Below are 26194 nucleotides of genomic sequence, written 5' to 3' on the forward strand. Positions count from 1 at the left end.
TTTTTCTTTTTCTTTTGAGGTGTACAGCCAGGGAACAATAAGGAAAATATAAAAGCATCACACATGCTTTAGAAGGAGAGTTGGAGAAGCCATTTGAAGGCTCATGCTTCATGAAGTGGTCACATAGTATATTGTTTGCACAAGAGAAATAAATGACTGATTTTAGATCAGTTCAGCATTAGCACTTGTGTGGTAAAAACCAAACAAAAACTTTTATGCATCATGCCTTATCCTAGACACACTCACAATCTTTACTACAAAAAAGTAACATTAAAATAAATTTCATGTATTTGCCTATGAAAGATATATGTAAATTCTGATCATGACACTCTAAAAGGGCATTTTTAAGTTTTATCAAGCCTAATAGTCTCAAAAATGCTGTTTATAATATATTAAGATTTCATGTAAACTCCCCTTCAGCATATTTAACAGAAACTGCTAAATCTGGGATATGGAAATTTTAAAACTATTTTTCACACTTTATTTGGTATCTTATTTCTTGCTCTGCTAGACTGCTAACAAATAGCGATGGTATTCATTTAAAGATGAACTTTAGAAACCAGTTGCTTTTTGATTTATCTCTTTGAATATGGCCCAGAGCTTAGAAGACCTATTTCTCTGGTCAGAACAATCCCTTTGGGTAGGATTTGATTGGAGGGATAGTGAAAGATCTTTACAATGATTATGCAGCGTGCATAAAATCCTTACCATGAGAGTCTCTTGCCTGGAAAGAGACAAGATCTTGAGGAAATGGAGCTGAAATGCACAAATACAGTAGAAAAACTAATGTAGTAATTCTGAAGCAAGAATACTTTTATTTACATGGATGAATTATATCATTTTCTAGCTAAATGCTTTGATAATCTAAAGAGTCAAAAAGTAAGATTTGTTGGGAAGAGTGGAGGCATGAATAGTCAAGAACCTAGGACACCACAGATTTGAGAGTAGAAGTCTAGAATTCCAAGAGAAGCATATAGTAGCCCTGCTTATGCAGGGTTTCACTTTCCTTGGTTTTAGTTACCCCAGTCAACCACAGTCCAAAAGCAGATGATCTTCCTTCTGACAATAATAGATTAACTCTATATCACAATGCCTACGTCATTCTCCTTGCTTCATCTTACCTGCAGGTAAGGGGAGACTGCTGTATTTGGGGGGCTGGAAAACAGGGAATTGAAATAGCATCCAAGTAGCTGGGAAAAGTGAGAGATCTTCCCCAATGTTGATGTTTCCTTCCATATAGAGTATTTCATCCAAAGTCTTTATACTTCTTACCTTCTCCCCACCACTCATTCAGTGCCTTCACCCACTAGGGGGAAGGGATGGCTTGCCTGACGCTCTAGTTGAAAGGAGGAACTAGTTCTATGTACCAAACCCCTACTTCTTTATCTTTTCATTCTTCTCTTGGGGAGAAGCTGCCTGATGTGGCAGTCTTCAGAGGCAGGATGGACCTCCCACATAAAATTTAGTTTGAATGTTGAGACTGGTGATATTTGTCTCTGTCTCTGTCTCTGTCTCTCTCTCTCTCTTTCACACACACACACATACACACGCAGAATATGCAAAAGTTAGTCACATCATGAAGCTCTCGAGTGATAGCAGGGAAGGCTCCTAAGCAGTTTCTTCAATAATTTGAGGGAGCCAGGATGTGTGACTAGCTTTGGCTGTTATTGAGGTCAGGTGTGGGGTTGGACGGAGATTTCCTCTACGCATGCACAGGCCAGAGCAGGCATGGCAGCAGCAAAGGAGGGAGCATCTGGGCTTTCATAATGGCTTGCCCAGATGTGAGGAAAGAGTGGAAAAGGGATGGGTGGAGCTTGAAAGCTTTCAGCAAACATCAAACGTGGAGTAAGACTTTTTATTTCATTGCCACATAAGTATGTGCTTACCTCTTCTCCGTTTCTTCAATCCCACAGGGGCTGGCCTTTCTGGCAAAGAAGCCTACCCTGGCCCAACATTACTTGCAACTGGATTGCTAAAGGCTTCCTGATTCTGCATTCAGGTGCCTGGAGAAGTCAAATCATCCAAACTTCCTTTGTCAGAGGTTATGTGTTAATCACTTTGATGTGTTAATCCCTTTGTTTTATTTCTTAATTGTTTCATATTTTGAGCAGAAAAGAGGAGACTACTCATTGCCTGTAGCTGCCACCCCCTCAGGGAAGAAAATAAAAAGACTTAACCATAAAAATGTTGTAAGGACATATGGTCAAATAAAATTTCAAATTCTAAATTTTTTTCAAGGCTTATCCTAAATCTGACATTACAAATATTTATGCAACTAATACTAAATCAGTAAATGTGGAAATGAATATCCCACAAATGTAATCTCAATAGACACTCATTAGCTATTTCTCAGGTCATTTTAGACTTAGAGATTTTTATTCCATATAATAAAATGACATAATCTCTAAGAAAAAGACAAATACTATATTTGTCAGTAGTTGGAGTGATATGGGACATAGGAATCACACTCATTTAATAACTATTCTCCACCTATAGGAAGAAATGAAGAAGATACAGCCCTAAAAGTATGTCTAAAGTAGTGTTTTAAAATGTTCAGAAGAATAAAAGATGTGCATTCACATACACATACAGAATAAAAAAAAAAAAAAAATCACATCATGAAGCTTTCTAGTGATAGCAGGGAAGACTCCTAGTTTCTTCAATGATTTGAAGGTGCCAGGACAGTGTTTCTGTCTTACTCATTCAAAACTACATCTCTTGTACTTAGCTTAGTTTTTGAAACATAGTAGGTATTTAATAAAACTTGGGTAAATTCTCAGGATAGGAATCAGGTGGTGGAGTAGGGGAGGTGCTGTTACAAGTCTTCACAAACAATGAAAGCAAACACATGCAACTAACAAAGCAGTCCAGGACAGGAGAGAAGGAAATGAACTTATACTAGCATTAGCCCTGAGTACCTGAAAATGCAAACATTACTTTGGATGACTAATATTTAATATGCAATAACACATACTAGGATGGGAGAATAGATGGGAAGTAAGAACCAGAAAAAGCTTATTACTATTTTTTTTTAAAGATTTTATTTATTTATTTGACACAGAGAGACACAGCAAGAGAGGGAACACAAGCAGAGGAAATGGGAGAGGGAGAAGCAGGCTTCCCGCCAAGCAGGGAGCCCCATGCAGGGCTCGATCCCAGGGCCCTGGGATCATGACCTGGGCTGAAGGCAGACGCTTAACGAACTGAGCCACCCAGGCACCCCAAAGCTTATTACTATTAATATTATCCCTTTTATCTAAAGATTTTATTGATTTATTTGACAGAGAGAGACACAGTGAGAGAGGGAACACAAGCAGGGGGATTGGGAGAGGGAGAAGCAGCCTTCCTGTCGATCAGGGAGCTCAATGAGGGGCTCAATCCCAGGACCCTGGGATCATGACCTGAGCTGAAGGCAGATACTTAATGACTGAGCCACCCAGGCATCCCCCCTTTTTTTTAATCTCAGGATTTTGTGGCCTGGGGAAAGATGGATTAAATTAGACTTTTTAAGGAAATAAGTATATATTAATGTGGAATCTAAATTATGGCAATAGATCATTTGCATATACCACTTTCACTTAATGATTCCTCTTTCCTTCATCATATGTGTCAGGCAAAGGGGCATCTTTCCATGTATCTTTCAATGACAGCATAATATCACAGACAAGGGAATTTTTGTGTGGGCAAAGCACTAAAGAAATCGGTCAAGTAACGGAGATATCAACGTTACTAGATTTTGGATTATAGAAAAGTACATGCTCATGAGAAACGACACATTCAAATCTCAGCAGCTAAGGAAGACTCTCTTCTCTTCTGCTACTTACTAGGATATCAGATGTCAGTGTGATGTAAGCGTAGTTATAAAAATCTGCGTCTTGGTTTTCTCATCGTTAAAATAAGCATAGTATCATACGTCAGCTGTAGATACCCACTGTGATTGCTTGTTCAGGATACTTTCACTCTTTCTCTGGTTACAAATTCTTCTTTCCTCTGGGAAATAAATATAGTTCTATTTGAAGGGTCCCACACGGTCTCATGACCCAGACCTGCTCAGCAACATTACCTAATCTTCTTAGCACAGTGGTTAGTTCATGTATAGGCATGTTACACTAACTGTCCAAACCAAGTGCCATTGGGGGCTTTTCTGCCTATGCATTAAGAAGATTCTCCTTCCACAGGGCCATTATAATGTCAGGATGAAGGTCATTGCCCACCATCATGCCCACCACTGGAAGACAATCTATTTAAGAGATTGAAAGAAAAGGACCCCTGAAGATATCACTAGCATTGGTGGTTCAGTGGTAGAATTCTCGCCTGCCTGAAGATATCACTTGAGCCCTGAATCCAGCAATACCTGGAGCCAAAACAACCTGGATTTTTCAGTGACTTGAACCAACTGATTTATTTTTGTGGGTAAGCTAACTTGAGTTGTAATGCTATATTAATACCACTAAGAAATACAACCTCATATCTTGTTACACTGACCAATGCACATTTATTGCCACATAAATAGAAACACTAAGAAAATATTAGCTTCCTCATGCTGGATACAGCTCTGAAAGTATTTCTAAAGTAGTGTTTTAAAATGTTCAGAAGAATAAAAGATACATTATAACTTTTTTTTTTTTTTTTTTCCCCTACAGACCATCTTGACTTCTTCCAATAGCTGTCATGCCAAGGGTGAATGTGCTACTTCTACATGAAGGAAAGCAGTTTGTATGGAAGAACGTTAAGCCTGGACCTTCTCCTGTCACATATTTCATTGTTTCCTGCTGAAAATTATTGAGTGAATAAGGTATATTCACAACCACAAAGAGAGTTCATCAGGCTGTGAAGCATGTTTCTTCAATGGTTTTATGGTAGTGAAAACAATTTTCAGAGTCCTAGCATGTGCGAGATAGCTGGGAGACTACATAAGAGGCTGTGAAAAGGAGTGTAAAAGGGAGAAATAAAAACTAAATATATCATCCCCACACTTGTCTTTTTTTTTTTCTTTCTTTTGACGATGGTTTGCACGGGGGTGAATGTGCATGAAGACACAATGCAATTTTTAAGGGCTATGTTTTTTGAAATACATCAAAGAGCCTGAGAGAAAGCAGAAAACTACAAATAGACTTCAAGAGAGTCTTTTTTTTTTCTGTTAAAAACATCAGCATCTATAAAGGAAATAAAAGAACTGCATTAGACCTAAATGATCTTAGAAAAGTGTCAGAAGAACTGACAGGTTAATGAACGGTCTATCATTATTTTATTTTATTATTCCCTTCTTGGAAAACAAAGCAAAGAAATGGCTGACTTTAAGTCCATTGCCGAAGAGTTATACAATTATATTTTTCTCTTATTGTTTTTCATGTGTAGAGAGTATCTTTTATGTTAAGTGTAAATCAATAACCCAACAGATGAGTCCATTCAAATGGCATTCACTGAAGACCTACTATATGGTAGGCACTCGGTTAGACTCTGCATGGAAGATAAACTACAACATGGCCCCTGATCTCAGGGAGCTCAAAGACTAGATAATCTGGGAAAATAAAGTAATTATTCAAGCAACATGCTCAGTTCCAGATGTGCATGTTCACTATTATTTATTTAGGTTATACCATGGAGGACTAGCCTACCCAACTAGAAGTTTAATAAATATTTAGTCTTCTAGTATTCATTATTTTAACCAGGCAGGAGATCTGGAAAGTAATTTAGTAGTTTAGAAACATTTTGAAATATTTTACTTGATTCTGTTCTTTACGCTAAGGAAACTGCTAGAATAATACTGTCATGGACACTCACAGAAGAAAGAATGGTCTAAAATCTGCTCCAAATCTCTAAATTGACTCTACCCAGAAGGGACAAAGCATGAGTGCAAGTAGAAAGAGATTTAAAAAAATGGATTACTGACCGGCTTTCTTCATACCTGATGCACTGTAGGTTCTAGTGTTATAAAGAAGGGTTCCTACTGCCTATCTAGTACAGTCACTTAATGTAGAGAGTCTTTATTGGTTTGTATCAACACCAACACCAGGAAGCTGAGCTGCATATAACATTTTAACACAAAATGCTCTGGGGAAATTCTGTGGCCTCTAGTTCTTTCTTTATGCCTACAAAATTCACCAGGATTAGGGGCCACTTTTTCTGTATATGAATGATTACAAAGTATGCAGGTGACGTGAGATTTTTCTCTTACCCTAAAGAAAATTATAACTGTGTGACCAATAGCTTACCCTCTACAGCTTTTCAATACCCTCTTTTGTATGAAGCACATGTTATAGTTATTTTCCCTTTATTTCCTGTGCACAGAATGCAAATTGAGGTCATATACTCTGCTGCTTGCTTGACACAACAGAGATAATCAACAATTAACAAATAGTTTATCATAAATGAGAGAATTGTTGGACTTGCTGTTCCTAAAATGTCACTTATCAGATGCAGAGGAAAAGGAAACAATCTTTTTTTTTTTTTTACTGTTACTTTAGTGAGATAGATGCATCAAATTAGATTTGGCTGGTTCCTAGAAAATTTTCAAACCACACAAGTTCCTCTATATGCAATTTTGTAAAGATTTTAAACTTCAGTTTTTGTATTGAAAAATACTTGCACCCATGCTAAAGTTGTAAAAAGTCTCTGCATTTGCTTCAGTGCTTATGTATTCAGTCTAATAGTAATAACACTAGTGTAGAATCTTATCTCATATATAATTTTATTCAATGATTTATATGGTTATATACATACAAAATTGTGTGTGGTGTGTAAAGGTAAAGGATATATTAAATTGCCTACCATTCCCCCATCCATTCTCAGAGAATAAACTCTAGGGATACCATTTATTTGATCAGGGGTGAGTCCCTAACTGAAGCAGACCAATCAGATTCTCTCACCTGGAGAATTGGAAAAGAGATAGAGTGATGTCAGTAAGTCTTCAGTTTGCAGTTGAAATGGGAAACACATAGGCCTTGTTTCCTATTTCTTCCCACTCAAAAGGAAGACTGGACATCTGTCTGTAAAGTGCATGCAATCCCTCATCAATCAACACAAAGGAAGGAGTTGCCTTGTTTCAGAAAGGCTTTCTGGTTCTTGATCCTGGGCCCTTATAAATCCTGGCTTTCTTCCTCTCCTTGATTTTCCTGGACACCCTATATCCTGCCAACAATCAAAATGTTTTTCTTAAGCTAATTTCAGTTGTCTTCAATTGTTTTACAATTCTGATGACAATCTTCCAAGTTTAATTCAATAATTTAGGAAATATTAATTGAGGAGTTACTCTGTATTCTGTATTGTGGAATGGCGAGATATATAGAAAAAAAAATTCCCTCAAAGAATTTATTTTGTAGCAGAGAAAGTAGACATTCAAGTGGGTAACTTAGTTATATGTATCGTGTTACTATAAATGACAGAAAATCTCCTATAACAAACAGAGAAGTGCTGAAAAAGATTGAGCTGCAGGGAGAAAGTCATGGAATTTCAAGGAGAGTAAGGCTGCTACATGAGTGAGGTGTAGAAATACAGCCAGACTTAATTTGACAAGGAAAGAAAGAAGAACATTATAGACAGAGGGAAGGACAGGGGGAGGGGAATGGAGATGTGAAGTCCTCCATTTAGCAATATAAACACATACTGTAGGCCAGCCACCATTGGAAGCAGCAGTTAATAAAATAATAATAAATTCTCCCCTCATGATACTTTCATGATATTTATCCTTTGGGGAAGGAGACTTATTATGTCTTATATATATGGTATTTAAGATAATATATAATACGTACAACACAATAAATGAAGAAAGCATATAGGATTGTTCTCCAATCAGCCTGAATCAGAATCACCTGAAAGGCCTGTTAAAACTTAGATTGCTGGTCTCCCTTCCTCACATTTCTGACTCAGTAGGCACGGATTGATGGCTGAGAATTTTCATTTCTAAGAAGCTCTCAGGTGAGGATGCTGCAGCTACTCTGGCCATCACACTTTGAGAACCACTGATACAGTATATTAGATAGCAGTAAGTGTTATAAAGATAAAAATGTCAGGAATCTTGGAGAGGGTTGTCATGTTAAATTGATGCTCAGGCAAAGTTTCTCTGAGAAGCCTGAAGAGGGGAGGGACCCAGCTGTGTGAATATCTGGGGAAAGATCTCTCTAGGCATTTACTTAGTGTGATATGGGAAGTCATTGTTGAGTTTTAAGCAGACATGTGACATGGTCTTGCATGATCTCTCCATTGAAACAGACTTACTATAGCTTCCCCATTGAGAATAGATGGAAATGAAAGGAGGCAGAGAAATGAAACCAATAAGGAATCTATTGCAATAATAACATTATCAAGAGTGATGGAGATTTGACCTTGAGTTACTAATGAAAACATGGCTAGAATAAAGGTGGAAGATATATTTTGAAGGTAGAAGCTTCAGATGAAATAATGAATTGGATGTGGGATGTGAAAAAAAAAAAAAAAGTCAAAAATGATTGCTAGAATTTTGGTCTTAAAAAGATGGACTTGCCATTAATTGTGACTAGAAAATCCGTGAGAGGAGAGGGCTTAGGGAGAAAGATCACAAGCTCAGTTTCTGGCATGTTCATTTTGAGTCACCTACTAAAAACTCAGGCAGGTATATAGAGTAGCAATTTGTATTTAAGTATCTGGAGTTCAGGGTAGAAACCTGAGCTCAAGCTATAAACTTGAGTGCCATGCATGTTTATGTTTGTTTATAAAGGGATTGAATGCAGATAGAAAAACAGATGTGATCTAAGGGCTAAGCCCCAGGGGAATATGAGTGTAGAGAGCTGAGGGGAATAAAGACAAAAGAGGAATAGCCAGTGATAAAAACAGAGCCTGAGAGTAGATGTTGCCTAAAAGCCAAAGAAAGTGTTTCAAAGTAAAGAAGCTGAACAGCAAAAATAGGCAGAAATATGCAGAGTTTAAGGAAAATTTAAAAACAAAGATTACGATTGGCAGAATTTGATTTGGAGTTGAAAAGTAAAAGAGGAAGAAAATGCTCTGTGTCATCTTTTTCTGACATCACCAGTCCCAAGTATTACCTCCTGAAGAGAAAACAGTCATTGTTTTGGAGATGAAACCAAGGAGTTGCAGTGAGTGTATTTCCCATAAAAACCATCTGTTCTGATGAAGCTGAAACTCTTTAGCTCTATGAATATAATTTATTTAATGTCCAGAAATAATTCAATGCTTTGAATACAGGTGCTAAACACAACTAAAGGAAGTAGCTTATTTTCTGAGATAAGTAGAATAATTATGAGCATTTTTTTTTTACATCTAAAAAGCAGGTTCCATCAATGATTCTTGAGAACAACAATGTAGCTAGCTTTTAAAAGATGAAAGTAATGGTGCACTTTGAAGCAGACCTCAAAATTATCTGTCTTTAATAGAAAGTCATTATGCATTTGTACATAATGCAAGAACAAGTGCTGACTGACATTTCCAACTGGGAAAAGTTAAATAGTATTCTATCAACTGGCAAATAGCTAGTGATTCTTGGTGATGAAAATAATTATGACATATTATCTATAATGTTTGTATCTTTGAGAGGAAGGTGATTTACTTGGGATCCATAACAGGAGAAGAACATTTGGGGATGCAAATAGTTCTCTTCAAGATGACTGTTTATGCTGGAATATTAAGTTTCCATTTGTGGTAAATGGGAAAGCAGATGGCTAAATAAAAATATTTTGTCAAGTTTGTAACATAAACTACCTAGTTGTAGAAAAAACATCTTTCTCATCATTGGAAGGAATAGAAAGTGAGATGTAAACATAAATAGACTAATTTTTACAGGATGGAGTTACCCTTTGGGTTTTGAGCACCCATTAATTTAAAGATTTCTCCACAGTTAACCAGTTAGTCAATCATGTAGATGGTCCACAGATATTTCTTGAGCTCCTACTATATTCAGGCACTGTTTTTGTTGCTGTGGGGATACAGAAAACAAAGAGACATAAATTCTGACTTCCAGTCTCTAATATATGATAATAAAAATAAGGCATGTACTTAAATTCTCTCAGCAACAATTATTTATTAATCACTTACTCCGTCTGCTGGAAATACAAGTGTAAATAATATATGAGGATATAAAAATGAATTAGATACTTCTAAGTTAAAATGTAAAGATATTTAATATTAATATTTTATAGTGGTTTCTGCTGTTGAATGAAATGGTGGAACAATATAAAAGGTATTACTTTTTAATTCAAACATTTCAGTGTTGCTTAATGTTTAACAAATTGTATGAAATATGTTATTATTTTTATCATTATCATTAATAATGGCAAAGACCATTATTTGGTCAGTACTTTCTGTGTCAGTCCTTTCGTGCATTATCTCATTTAATTGTCAAACCAATTCTTGATGAATACTTATAATACACCCAACTTATAAATGAGGTAACTGAAGCTTAAGGAAACTAATTAATTACTTTGTCAAAGATCATATTAAGTGGCAGAGTCACATTTTAACCCAGTTTATTTGACTTCAATACTCAATGTTTTGTATTCTACTTCACACACACACACAAAATAAATATGGAGTGGAGAGAGAAGAGTTTAAGTACAAAGAAAATGGAAGGTTTTGTGGAGGAGGCTGGACTTTTGTTAGGTTGCCTTACATTCTGCATACTATTTCAACAGGATGATTCGGAACATGGAAGGCACTAACTAGTGAATACAGTTTGACTGGAATGTCTGATTTTTGAATGAGATATTTATGAAATTATATTCTAAACTTATTCAGAGTTTTGATCATGGAAATCTTCAAAAACCAGGGAGAGGAAACAATTTCAATCTTATTCTGTAGGAAATGTTAAGTTACTAGTGGATTAATCTGGCTGCAGTCTGTCAAATGGACTATAAATGCTGGAGATTGGATGGGAGAAAAGAACTTAAAGACTCTTGGCATGTTAAAGATCAGTGGGGTATCTTGTTAAAATTCATATTCTGATGCAGTGAATCAGAGTAGAGTCCTAGAATCTCCATTTGTACCAACCATCTAGCTGATCCCTTTGCTAATGGTTCATAACAGTGGTTCTCAACCCAGGGTATTTTGCCCCTCAAAGGACATTTGACAATATTTGGAAACCTTTCTTCATTGTCACAAACTTGGCAGGTGGGAGGAGGGGAGAAAGGGAAGTGTAGTTGCTACTGGCATCCTGTGAATGCAAGCCAAGGATGTTGCTGGAAGCCCAAAATGGCACCAAATTTGTTAAATGCACAGGACAGTCCCTACAACAAATTAGAAAGATCAGTATTGCGAAGGTTCAAAAACCTTGCCCTAGAATCATAACATTTGCAGAAAATCAATAGCATATCCTCTTTGAGGAAATATTGGAAATCTTTGTAGAATTAAGAAATCCTATGTTTTTTCACATGGATGGAGAGGGTGGTGTAGAGCTGGAAGGAGGCAAAAATTTGTCAGCTCTTACGTATGTGCAATTACTGAAGAAAATTCAATGCCTCTAACTAAATGATCACAAGCTATCAGTAAGAATTAAGTTGCATACACTTCTCCTAAACAAAATGCATTTCCCTTTTCTTCTGATTGCTCTTTTTCATATTTTTCAAATCACTTCCATTCCCTTATTGTTTTTTAATTGAAGATAAGAAGACATGAATTATCTCAAGATCTATCTTTTTACCAATAAATAGATCAAAACATTTGCATCTACCATTTCTGCTTACTTCTAATCTCAGTGGAAAACATTCCCACTAGTTACTAAGGTCTACCATTTCCACAATTACTCCAACTTATTCCATCTAATTAGAGATTCAGTTATTTTTCTACCCAAATCCTTTTCTTCTTTCTTGCTAACATAACTTTGATTTTGTGTCAAGGGCAGGACAACGATCATGCTTGTTCAAAACCGATCTCTACAATGCCATTTCCCACTTCTTTTGCCCTCATAAATTGTGTCCATATATGACCAGTTCTGATTGATATGATTTTGGCTGGAGAAGGCTCTGGGAAGTTATTTCGACCCCTGAATAAGAAAGCAGGGGTTCGGATGTGGCTATAACCTTGTTCCTGTTCAATGTCAACAGGATGGCTAAGGATCCAGCAGCCATCTTCCTATCCTATGGGAAAAACTTTGGTCTTTCCACCACTAAGCCACTAAATAATGACTGTAACTCCTACTTCTGGAATTCCTGTTATATAAGAGAAATAAACCCCTATTTCTTTAACCCACAGTGGGCATGTTTTCTATTTTGGGGGGTAGCCCAAAACAGTTCTGATGGCTGTGCCTATCCTCTCCACATCCTCAGAGGACATGGATCACCAGTTTTCACTGAATGTGAAACAGTTTTCAACCATTCTCTTTCTAGTTTTATCTTCTCAAACCTGCAAACATGCTTCACTTTCTTCTACCTCCAAAAAACAACATATAACAAACCAAAACTTATTTGTGAATAGATATAAAATATATACTTCCTTTTTTATTCTCAGTATTACTTAAAGTTTAGGTAGTATTTTGCATTTGCTGCAGTTTGACAATGAATAGAAAGATAAATGCTTAACTGCCTCTTTATGTTTCTTCTTTTTTCTTTTGAACTGAATATAGACTTATCCAAATTTCTATGCCTGTAACCTGCAGTTTAAAACTCTGCAGAGTAACAGACTAATCATTTTATGAGAAAAGAAGAGAACAAAAAATATATTTCTTCCTTTCTTTATTATTAAAAAGTTTTTAATAAAAATAAGATACCTATTTAAATAAAAATACCTGGGGCGCCTGGGTGGCTCAGATGGTTAAGCGTCTGCCTTCAGCTCAGGTCGTGATCCCAGGGTCCTAGGATCGAGTCCCGCATCGGGCTCCCTGCTCCTTGGGAGCCTGCTTCTCTCTCTCTCTCTCTGTCTCCCATGAATAAAAAAATAAAATCTTTAAAAAAAAAATTTAAATAAAAATACCTGTAACCTCCTGTATATTTTCAAATGCCATATATGGAGTTAACTATGCCTCTCCCTTTAAGAACATTTATAAAAATTGTGGTACAGTGAAAAAAAAAAAGAAGGTGGTTTGAATTCCTCTAATTTGAATTCCATTGTCAAATCTACTTTTCAAAAATCTATCTTGTCGACATTCTTTCAGCACATTTCAGAATTACACAACAATGCTTAGGTGATTGGTAAGTCATCTTCAGAATGCCACTGGTAAATTTGAAACATTTTCTCAGATCCAAAATAGAATAACAAGCTTAGCTCCCCTCTGTTGAGAAGCTTACTAATTCAAGAATTGTGCAAATTCGCACAGATGCTGCTGCTCCCACAGGGAACTGAGCTAGTGCTGCTACCTTTTTACTTGTGGCATCTCACATAATTAAGAAAATTACAGTTATGCTCCTTTCTCCAAGACAGGGAACAAAAACTATCCTTGGACTCTTTCCAAAGGTAAGTGGGCAATAAATCTCTCTTAGCTTTTATCCTAGTTAAGAAGAATATGCCAAAGGCAGGGGGTGGGGGGGGAAAGGAAACAACAACAACAACAACAAAACCAAGCATTACATTTTTCAGTACTGGTAAACACACTAGTGAGATAAATTTAATTTAATTTATGCCTGGTGCCCCTTATGCTCTCTCATTTAGAAAGATGGGATAATGATTATATTAACATATTCTGTCTAAAAGTGAACTTTAAGATATATATTGATGCACTCAATGAAGGTAGGAGGTTGGAATAAAGGTGAAGAATTCCTAGAAGATGTAATGAATTATGTCTATTCATAGTATCTTTCATCTCTAAAAATGGGGAAAACTGGAGTTCAGGTACTAAGGCTATTGATCCACCTCAGTACAGCCCAGACATAACATGCCACCTCCATTTATTTTCTGTTTGGTTCACTGATTTCTTCAGTTTCTTGTGCTACTTTCATTCCATGTTGATACGTTCTATCAGAGAAATTACTCTAATTGCACAGTATTCTTAGTATCTATGGCTGCAATTACTCAATGTTCTTATTTTTTTTTAAAGATTTTATTTATTTATCTGACAGAGTGAGAGAGAGAACAAGTAGGCAGAGAGACAGGCAGAGGGAGAGGGAGAAGCAGGCTTCCCGCTGAGCGGGGAGCCCGATGCGGGGCTCGATCCCAGGACCCTGGGATCATGACCTGAGCCGAAGGCAGACGCTTAACCGGCTGAGCCACCCAGGCGCCCCCTCAATGCTCTTATTTTAAATGCTCAATTTTATTCCATTATCTTGCCATGATATAGTTATTTATGCCCTTAAATTCACACAACTTAAAAAAAAAATCCTTTTGCTTCTGACACCTTAAGCAGAACATATGGTACATGTTCACTTCTAATGGCATTCCTCTGTCTGTGTTTTTCTGTTCTTTATTCACCTGAGAACTCTGAGTTGTGTAATAAGGGCAATGTACAGAACTGATGAGTATTCCGCTTCCTATCATTTAGAGAAAGAGGAGAGTTTCCATGTTGAAAAGATACAGATTCCATGAAACTCCTGTTCATCACAATTACAAACCTCAACCTCCATCATTTTGACTGAATGAATCACATCTTTCTTTATTTCACCATGTAAATCTTGCCATGCATTTGACTATTAATACACATGGGCAGTGTCTTTACTAAACTTTGTATTTAAATTCTCATTCAGAAGATGGAAGAATATTTTTCTTTATGAGTATTAGTGTTACTTGTAAAGCATTTTCTTTACAAGGTTGTTCCATTAAATAACAAATCATGTAAAGCCATATAAGGGGGCAGTCCAGGATGGCAGCATAGTAAGGTCCTGAACTCACCTCCTCCCATTGAAACACCAAATCTACATATGGAACAATTTCCTCTAGAAAAGATCTGAAGGAACCCTCTTACACTGTTGGTGGGAGTGCAAGCTGGTAGAGCCACACTGGAAAACAGTATGGAGGTTCCTCAAGAAGTTAAAAATAGAGCTACCTTACAACCCATAATGGCACTACTAGGTATTTACCCAAAGGATACAGAAGTGATCCAAAGGGGCACCTGCTCCTCAATGTTTATAGCAGCAGTGTCCACAATAGCCATACTATGGAATGAGCCCAGATGTCCATCAACAGGTGAATGTATAAAGAAGATGTGGTAATATATACAATGGAATATTACTCAACCATGAAAAGGATGGAATCTTACCATTTACAACAACATGGATGAAACTGGAGGTTGTTATGCTGAGCGAAACAATTCAGTCAGAGAAAGAATATCATATGGCTTCACATATATGTGGAATTTAAGAAACAAAATAGAGGATCATAGGGGAAGGGAGGGAAAAATAAAATAAAATGAAGTCAGAGAGGGAGACAAACCATAAGAGACCCTTAACTGTAGGAAACAAACTGAAGATTGCTGGAGGGGAGATGGGTGGGGGGGATGAGGTAACTAGTTGATGGGCATTAAGGAGGGCACATAATGTAATGAGCACTGGGGGTTATATGCAACAGATGAATAACTGAACTCTACATCTGAAACTAATGATACATGATATGTTAATTAATTGAATTTAAATAAAATAAGTTTAAAAAAAAAGAAAAGACCTGAAAACTAGCTGAACAGATTCTTCACAATAAATAGTAAAAGGATCACCTCAAGATGGTTAGGAGAGGCAGAGGTGCAATTCTGCCAAAAAACCCATGTTTGGCACTGTGACCCACAATTGGGAAGGATCTTAGAGCTCACAAATCGAGAGCTTCTCCCTGAGGATCAAAGGTTCATGTTCCACATCAGGAATCCCTGAGAGCTACTGTAGAGAGACAAGTCTCCCAAATGTCTGGCTTTGAAAACCAACAGGCTCAGATCCAGGAGACTCAAAGGGCTTTAAGGAACTGAGATACTTCTCTTAAAGGACTTGCTTGTTGATTCACTCACACTGGGAATAGCGCAAAAGCAGCGGTTTAAAGAGTGCCTAGCCTATATGTGAAGATTTATTTGCAATCTTAAAGCATCTGCTGGAGGGACAGGGACGTTTTGGCACTCTGCTGGGGACAGAAGTGCTGGCAGGCACCATTTTTGTGCTCTCCATCTATCTTGATAGTGCTGGAAGGTATGCCCCAGCCCTGAGCCCTCTTCCAAATCAGAGAAATGAGTGGATGTGCCCTGGCCCTGAACTCTCTAGCTGCCTCGCCAAAGCCAGAGTACATGCATAGTCCACACAGGGGATGTTCATTGATTCCCCAGCTCTGGTAGCCAGGGGGCTTGTGTTTCCACATCCCACAGAACCATAAAAATTGGAGAGACAGTTCTTGTCAGGCTACCAACTCTAGGTGGTAACATCAGCTAACATCATACTGAAAGCTTTTCCTCTACAATCAGGAATAAGACAAGGATGCCCACTTTTATCACTTTTATTCAACATATATTGGGAAGTCCTAGCCAGAGTAACTAGATAAGAAGAAATAAAACTCACTATTTGCAGATGATATGATACCATATATAGAAAACCTTAAAGTACTCCACAAAAAAATTCTTAAAACTAATAAATGTGGTAAAGTCACAGGGTACAAAAAACAACATGAAAAATCTGTTTCAGTCTATATACTAACAACAAACTATCAGAAAGAGAAATTAAGAAAACAATTCCATTTACAATTGCCTCAAACATAATAATATACCTAAAAATAAATTTAACCAAGAAGGTGAAAGACCTTTGCATTGAAAACTATAAGACAGTGATGAAAGAAATTGAATAAGACACACATAAATGGAAAGATATCCCATGCTCATGGATTGGAAGAATGTCCCTATCAAGATAACAATGACATTCTTCACAGAAACAGAACATACCATCCTAACATTTGTATGGAACCATAAAAGACCCTAAATAGCCAAAGCAATCCTGAGAAACAAGAAGAAAGCTGGAGGCATCACATTGCCTGATTTCAAACTATATTACTGAGCTATAATAATAAAAATAATATAGTTTGACATAAAAATGGACATACACAATAGAACTGAACAGAATGCTCACAAGCAAACCCACACATTTATGGTGAATTAATTTATAACAAAACAGGTAAGAATATAAAATGGAAAAAGGATAGTCTTTTTAATAACTGGTGTTGGGAAAATTGGACAACCACAGGCGAAAGAATGGTACTTGTCTACTATCTTATATTATATACAAATATGAACTCAAAATGGATTAAAGACTTGAGCTTAAGCCCTGAAACCCTAAAAATCCTACAAGAAAATACCAACAGTAATTTCCCTGACATCAATTTTGGTGATTTTTTTTTTTTTTTTGGATCTGACTCCAAAAGCAAAGGCAACAAAAGTAAAAATAAACAAGTAGGACCGCATCAAATTAAGAAAAACTTCTGCACAGCAAAGGATACCATCAACAATGAAAAGGCAACCTACTGAATGGAAAAAAAAAAATTGCAAATCATATATTCAATAAGGGGTTAATATCCAAAATATATAAAGAACTCATACAACTCAGAAAAAAAAAAAAAAAATAGAGCTACCATATGATCCAGCAATTGCGCTACTGGGTATTTACCCCAAAGATACAAATGTAGGGAACCGAAGGGGTACATGCACCCCGATGTTTATAGCAGCAATGTCCACAATAGCCAAACTGTGGAAAGAGCCAAGATGTCTATCGACAGATGAATGGATAAAGAAGAAGTGGTATATATATACAATGGAATATTATGCAGCCATCAAAAGGAATGAGATCTTGCCATTTGCAATGACATGGGTGGAACTGGAGGGTATTATGCTGAGTGAAATAAGTCATTCAGAGAAGGACATGTATCATATGACTTCACTGATATCAGGAATTCTTAATCTCAGGAAACAAACTGAGGGTTGCTGGAGTGGGGGGGGGATGGGGTGACTGGGTGATAGACATTGGGGAGGGTATGTGCTCTGGTAAGCACTATGAATTGTGCAAGACTATTGAATCTCAAATCTGTACCTCTGAAACAAATAATGCAATATATGTTAAGAAGAAAAAAAAAAAAGATAGCAGGAGGGGAAGAATGAAGGGGGGAAATCAGAGGGGGAGACGAACCATGAGAGATGATGGACTCTGAAAAACAAACTGAGGGTTCTAGAGGGGAGGGGGGTGGGAGGATGGGTTAGCCTGGTGATGGGTATTATGGAGGGCACATTCTGCATGGAGCACTGGGTGTTATGCACAAACAATGAATCATGGAACACTACATCTAAAACTAATGATGTAATGTATGGTGATTAACATAACAATAAAAGGGTTTTTTTTAAATCCAATTAAAAAATGAGCAGAGGGTCTCAGTTTTTCCAAAGAAGACATACAGATGACCAACAGGTACATGAAAAGATGCTCAACATCACTAATTATCAGAGAAATGATAATCAAAACCACAATGAGATATTATCTTACACCAGTCAGAATGGCTGGTATAAAAAATACAAAAAATAACCAGTGTTGCCAAGAATGTGGAGAAAAGGGAACACTGTGCACTGTTAATAGGAATGCAAACTGGTGCAGCCACTATGGAAAACAATATGGAGGTTCCTCAAAAAATTAAAAAATAGAATTATCGTATGATCCAGTAATTTTACTTCTGGGCACTCACTTTTCCAAAGAAAATGAAAATGCAGATTTGAAAAGATATATGAACCCTTATGTTCATTGCAGCCATATTTTCAATAGCCCAAATATGGAAACAACCTAAGTGTCCATCAATGGATGAATGGATAAAGAAAATGTGGTATATATATTTATATAAAATGCAATATTGCCACAAAAAATAAGGAAATCTTGACATTTGCAACAATATGGGTGGACCTTGAGAGCATTATGTTAAATAAAATAAGTCAGAGAAAGATAAATACCATATAATCTCACTTATACATGAAATCTAAAAATATCCCCCCAAAAAACCCAAGCCCAACAAACAACCGAAACGAAAGTCATGAATAGAGAGAGCACAGTGGTGGTTGCCAGGGGAGAGGAGGTTTGGCAGGGGGTGAAATGAGTGAAAGAGGTCAGGAAGTACAGACCTCCAGTTGTGAAATGAATAGGTCAAGGGGATGTATAGTGTTGCATGATGACTACAGTCCATTTACATAAACTACAATATCATTTATAGTAGTACATATTTGAAGGTTGCCAGGAGAGTGGATCTTGAAAGTTTTCATCAAATAAATTTTTTTTAAATGTAACTTTTTTAAAGATTTATTAATTTATTTGAGAGAGAGAGAGAGCATGCATGTGGGAGGGAGGGGCAGACGGAGAGAGAGAGAGAGAATCTCAAGCAGATTCCAAGCTGAGTGTGGAGCCTGATGGGCTCAATCCCAGAACCTTGATATCACAACCTAAGCTGAAACCAAGAGTCGGATGCTGAACCGACTGAACCACCCAGACACCCCTAAAAATGTAACTTTTTATGGTGAAAGGTAATGACTAAACTTATGATCATTTCACAGTGTATACACAATGTATATACATATACACCTGAAGCTAATATATTGTATGTCTATTATACCTTAATTTAAAAAATACAAAATGCCAAACACAAATGAAATACTCAGAATCAATTAAAAAGTAAAATCTATAAGTAAATATAGTTCTACTTCAATTACATGTTAACATGGAAATAAAACCTGTTGGGACTGTGAATAGTTCATGAAGAATTATGTGATGCTTATCTAAGCCATTTCCATTTGGACAAGAACTAACTTTATAGAAAGTTATACTTATTGCTAGCCAGATTGAATCTGCTACAGTAAATACTAAAATTACTGCCTAGGGGAGTAGAGACAAAATTAGAGCTATTCATTCACTAATAAGTGAAAATATAGAAAAAGAACTCAAACATAACAATGACAAATGAAAGATGATTAATGTAATAGGACATATACAATAAGCATTCAAAATCATGTTTAAAGTGGGATGGGGTATTTGAATTAATAACAGTAGACATTTGAATTAATAATTGTAATGGAAAAGTGGGAGCTTCTTCCAATAGTGTCGCCTTCTTTTTGTGAAGTGGGAAAGGGCACATTTACGTTGGGGAGATGTAAATTTATGTTAGAAAATGATCTTACATGAAACTGACAACACTGTCATGTACAAAAGGGTTTTAGCAAATGGGTCCTCACATTTCATTAAAGTAACATCACTTGTTGTCTTTCACATAATGGAACTGAGTAGATGATATAAAACCTGTATTATATTTCTCATGCTCATGGGGCTACCGTCGCTCTTCTAGTATCAGCACCAGAGTTTTTGCCTTATCAGGGCTTCAATGAAAGAAGCTGTCTTGTTTGTAAAGTCATTCAAATTCTTGGACTTTCCGTTTCCATTTTGAATAATGACTTGATTTTAATTTGTATCACTGTAGTTGCTCTGTTCATTTTGCCACCCTACATGCTTTTATAGGAAAATATTCAATAAATTATGTACTGTTTTATGCCTAAGCTTCTTAGTTGTAGGAATATATAAATAATGCAATAAATGTGATATTTTTCACATTTATCATGAATAGAGAGAACACAGTGGTGGTTGCCAGGGGTGAGGAGGTTTGGCAGGGGGTGAAATGAGTGAAAGAGGTCAGGTTGCTATAAAAATAGCAAATTAAAGTCCATTAAAGAATTCCACTTACTGTCTTCAGGTTCCATGGTGTAGTGGTTAGCACATCTGCCTTACACGCAGAAGATCCTGGGTTCGATTCCCAGTGGAACCACAAGGTTACCTTTGGCTTCCACTCAAAAGAAAAAAAAAAAAAAAAAGAATTCCACTCACTAAGATTGGTAAGTTCATTTGAGTTATTGCTCATTTCTGTTGTACCACAATCTTGGGCCTAACACGTTGAAGAACACTGAGAAAGGGCCCAGGGTTTTAGCCGTAAGTAAGAAAGTCAATGATCTTCCTACAAAGTTTCATTCCATCTGGTCCTTTCAAATTTGGGGGCCAAGCTCAGTAATAGAGGCTTTAAATATTTTTCTAGAGTCAAAGGTTTTATAAAAGATAATCACATAAGAGATTTTTGTATCTCTTGAATATTATTTTCAAGCATAGTTCATGTTTCTACCCCTCAAGTGATCCTACTGTCTTCTTTTCCAACCTCTATCCTCCAGTCTTCAGCTAATCTCCCATATTTCTTCTACTTTTGTCTTATCACTCTAAGCACCCAAAAAAAACCTTTTTTTTTTTTTTTAAAGATTTTATTTATTTATTTGACACAGAGAGACACAGCAAGAGAGGGAACACAAGCAGGGAGAGTGGGAGAGGGAGAAGCAGGCTTCCCGCGGAGCAGGGAGCCCAATTCGGGGCTCGATCCCGGGACCCTGGGATCATGACCTGAGCCGGAGGTAGACGCTTAACGACTGAGCCACCCAGGTGCCCCGCGAAAAAAAACTTTTAAATAAAAAGCCTAGATAGAGTTTTTTCAGAGTGGGCCTATTCCACGCTGTTAGATTAACCTAACATCTGTTCTTTTAACTCTGGAATTAAGGAGAGCCTATATCTTAAAAATTTACAATGGCAGTGACAAAGGACAAGAAACTTTTTTCTTTTCTTTTTTTTTTTTTTTTAAGATTTTATTTATTTGAGAGAGAGAGAATGAGAAAGAGTGAGCACATGAGAGGGGGGAGGGTCAGAGGGAGAAGCAGACTCCCTGCCGAGCAGGGAGCCCGATGAGGGACTTGATCCCAGGACTCCAGGATCATGACCTGAGCCGAAGGCAGACGCTTAACCAACTGAGCCACCCAGGCGCCCAAGAAACTTTTTTCATCCATTTGCAATTGATGAATGTACTTATGTGAAGAGAAAAGAAAAAAAAAAAAAAAACAAAAAAAACAAATCAGATCAAAGCACACATTAATTCTCTACAATAAAATGTTAATAAAGCATGTTGTTACATATAAAGAAGTATATATGTTGGCACACATAGCCAACTCACCTAATTTCTTACATACACCATGAATTTATACAACTGAACAAGTTTTTGTTTTTCACATACTTTGTTATTTTGTTCTATTTTATAGATTTGATTTTCTTAACAAAGAGAATTGATTAAATAATCTGATAAATATGAATTAAAATACTGGCTGTCTCAAAAGGAAAGTGCTTTTGGTGATTTATTTCTTTGAGCTTTTGTTTTTGAACCCACAAAATGTAGATGATAACATGCAGTTCCAAAGATCATTGTGGAAATTTTTGAATGGGTATAAACCTTGACTGTTGGAAATACTCAATATTGCCACCACTCTCCTCAACCCCAGCAACGAACATGGTATATTAATTTCATCCCTACTTTTGTCTTTATATGTGTATATTTTTAAAAATTATTCATATAGTTGTCTCAATTTTTCCTTCAGATTTCAGATCTAGGTAAAGTTTTAAGTATTTGGGAGAAACAAAATGAGACCTGATAAAACGAAGAAAAAGTAAAAAATGATGACTCTTTATCTGCCTTCAGGAAATATTCAAAACTAGTTTCTAGCAACAATAGTAATTGGAGAGGTAGTTAGAACAAAAATTAAGAGTAAGGTACGTAATTGATTAAGGAAATAATGTTAATTCTACCTAGAATACTGACAAGATAATTAAGTAATTCAAATTGATATGATGGCAATGTGGACTGCTATCCAAACTTTCTTGATCATTTTACTGCCAATAATAATTGTATGAAGCAAGGTTATGTGCCAAAATATTCTTTCAAAATAAATGAAGATGATGGGATAAAATGGATAATTAAGATGTTCCCAAATGATAGGAAAGATCGTATCTGTGATACAATTAAAAACGGAAGAAGAATTTACATTATTTAGAATTCTTTTTAGGTTAAAACAATCTAATCAAAGACCTCATTTTTGGTAATGATGTTCAAAAAAATGAAATGATGTTTTTATCCATTCTTTTAAAAATCTCTTGTGTAGTCAAGGACCATCTTCCAACCTGAAGCAGGATTAAAATTTTAATTTACAGAACATAATTTATTGGAAAGCTTGTTCGGGTTTAAGTGCAGTCTTTGCTTACCAAGATCGATTGTTCTCTAAGTAAGTGTAAGAGTACCACAATAATAAGAATGTATTAATGTCACTGAACTGTATACTTAAAAACAGCTAAAATGGTAACTTCTATGTTATGTATTATTTTTCACAATGAAAAAATCAAAAGATTGGAAACCTTTTATTGACAGAGCAGCATATTTTTTGAACACTTAAAAAAATAATGATTAACTCTTTTTGAAAAAGAAATTATTCCTTAGTTATGAGTCCTGTTTTTTATTCCTTTCTTATTGACAACTTTTTCTTGTATTTTCCCATGTTCTTTTAAAATGTGGAAAACTGTAATTGACACAATACCAGAAAACAATGGAAGAAAAATATAGCCTTTGAAATACAGAATACAACTGTCATAAGCAAACCTCAATTTAAAAACAAACTTTATATAATTCAGAAAATAAAAGGAGAGAAAATACTTTGTAACTCTTTTCATGAGGCTGGCATTATTTTGATACCAAACCTGGGGGTGGAGGGGTGGGAAGTACAAAAAAAAAAAAAAAAAAGTATAGACCAATATCTGTCATGAACCTACATGTAAAACTCCTCCAAAATATTAGCAAATAGAATCTAGCAATGTATAAGAATAATGATACAAGACCAGGGGGGATTTATTTCAAATATACAAAACTGGTTCAATATTCAAAGATCAATCAGGGTAACCTATCACATCAACAGGCTAAAAAAGCAAAACCATAAGATCATAATAATTGATGCAGAAAAGGTGTTTCACATAAAATCTCATCAAACTAGGAATAGAGGACAATGTCCTAAACTCAATAAAGAACCACCTACACAAAACATATACTGAACGTAACATTTAATGATCAAAGACTGATTACGTTTATTATAAGGCTAGTAACATAGAAAATATATCTATCATATTTGACAGAGTACAGGAAGTGGTAGATTCTGAAATAGGAAGAAAAATAAAAAGTAAACAGACTGAAAAGGCAGAAACAAAACTGTCCCTATTTTGCAGATGGCATGATTATCTACATGGAAAACCCCTAAAAAAATCTATAAATAAAACAAAATTCCTATGACTAATAAGTAAGTTCAGCAATGTTTCAAGATACAAGATCAAAACACACAATTGGATCACTCATATGTTGCTAGCAGGAACATAAGATGGTACAACCACTCTGAACATATTTGGCAATTTCTTATAGGACTAAATATGCAACAACCATACTGCCCATCAATTGCACTCTTGAGACTTTATCTTAAAGAAATAAAAATTTATACCTGCACAAAAACCTATATCCTTTTAGAAATAACCAAAAGACTGCAAACAGCCCAGATATACTTTAACTGAAATGGAAAATTGGTGGTACTTCCATTATATACATTAGTCAACAGCATGAATATTCAACACAAAGAATATTACTGATACCCCAAACAACTTGAATAAATCTCCAGGGGATTATGCTAAGTGAAAAACAAAGCCAATCTCAGAGGGTTATATATACTATAATTCCATTTATATCATATTCTTAAAATAAGAAAATTGGAGAAATGGAGAACAGATTAGTGATTGCCTGGGGTAACGAAGAGAAAAGGAGAGAGAGAGAAGTAGGACTATAAATGGGCAACACAAAAGATCTCTGTGATGATGGGAATGTTTTCCACCTTGAATGCCTCAATGCCAATGTCAATATCCTGGGTTTTTTGTTGCTGTTGTTGTTAAGGTTTTTTATTTATTTCTTTGACAGGGAGAGTGAGAGAGCACAAACAGGGGGAGCAGCAGAGGGAGAGGGAAAAGCAGTCTTCCCACTGAGCAGGGAGCCCAGTGCAGGACTGAGATCATGACCTGAGCCGAAGGCATATGCTTAACTGACTGAGCCACCCAGGTGCCCCAATATCTTGGTTTTGATATTACACCATAGTTCTGCAAAACGTTACCATTAGGATAATTATGTGGTACATGGGGTCTTTCTGTATTATTTCTTAAAATGCATACGAATCTATATCTCAAAATTAAAAGTTTAATTAAAAAGTAATATAAAATTTGTTCCTAGGTCTCTAATTTAAAAACATAATAATATTGTAAGCCAAGTAAAACAAAATTTAATTAGTTTAGACCCAAGTAACCAGTACTTTCTCTCCTTTTCTTAACCTGGAGCAAACAATATATCATAAGAATTTTTGTTTATATTAGATAATTAAGTAAAAATAAGTAATTTATACTACTAAAACTGAATATATACATAAAACTAGGTTATAGTAATTTTTAACCTTTTAATATATACCAAATAAAAATGTCTACATAGTCTTACCAAATATCTACATAGTCTTACCAAGAGTTGTATGCAAACTGTTAAAAACAGTATTAGGCATAATAGCCAAAATGAAAATAATCTAAACCAGCCCTGCAAGAAATAGTAATGGGGACCCTTTGAGCAGAAAGAGAGACCAAAAGTAACAAAGACCAGAAAGGAACAGAGACAATCTACAGGAAGAGCAACTTTACAGGTCATACAATGGCACTAAATTCATATCTTTGAATAATTACTCTGAATGTAAATGGACTAAATGATTCTATCAAAAGACATAGGGTATCAGACCCATCAATATGCTGCTTAGAAGAGACTCATATTAGACCCAAAATTACCTCCAGATTGAAAGTGAGGGGGTGTAAAATCATTTATCATGCTAATGGACATCAAAATAAAGCTGGAATAGCCATCCTTATTTCAGACAAACTAGATTTTAAACCAAAGACTATTATAATAGGTGAAAAAGGACACTATAACATAATAAAGGGGTCTATCCAATAAGAAGATCAAACAATTGTAAATATTTATGCCCCTAACTTGGGAGCAGCCAAATATATAAATCAATTAATAACAAACTTAAAGAAACTCATTGATAATGATACAATAATAGTAGAGGACTTTAACTGCCCACTCACAGCAATGGACAGATCATATAAGCAGAAGATCAACAAGGAAACAAAGGCTTTGAATGACACACTAGACCAAATGGACTTAACAGATATATTCAGAGCATGTCATCTTAAAGAAGCATATACATATTCATTTTGAGTGCACATAGAACATTCTCCAAAATAGATCACATACTGGGTCACAATTCAAGACTCAACTGGTACAAAATGATTGAGATTATGCCATGCATATTTTCAGACTACAATGCTATTAAACTTGAAGTTAACCACAAGAAAAAAAATTTGGAAGGACCACAAATACATGGAGGTTAAAG

The 26194-nt window shown here is 35.9% G+C and overlaps 1 non-coding gene and 1 pseudogene across 1 annotated transcript; both read left to right on the top strand.

Moving 5' to 3' along the window:
• Nucleotides 1-26194, top strand: part of LOC123841199 (transmembrane protein 183A-like) — a 114434-nt pseudogene that overhangs the window by 75085 nt on the left and 13155 nt on the right.
• Nucleotides 20577-20649, top strand: TRNAV-UAC (transfer RNA valine (anticodon UAC)). The gene has a single exon. It is a non-coding gene; the product is annotated as a tRNA-Val (tRNA).

Source organism: Mirounga angustirostris, unplaced genomic scaffold (assembly GCF_029215605.1).
Source record: "Mirounga angustirostris isolate CCGP_5_RB_7025 unplaced genomic scaffold, mMirAng1.0.hap1 SCAF_2, whole genome shotgun sequence".
NCBI classification, from domain to species: Eukaryota; Metazoa; Chordata; class Mammalia; order Carnivora; family Phocidae; genus Mirounga; species Mirounga angustirostris.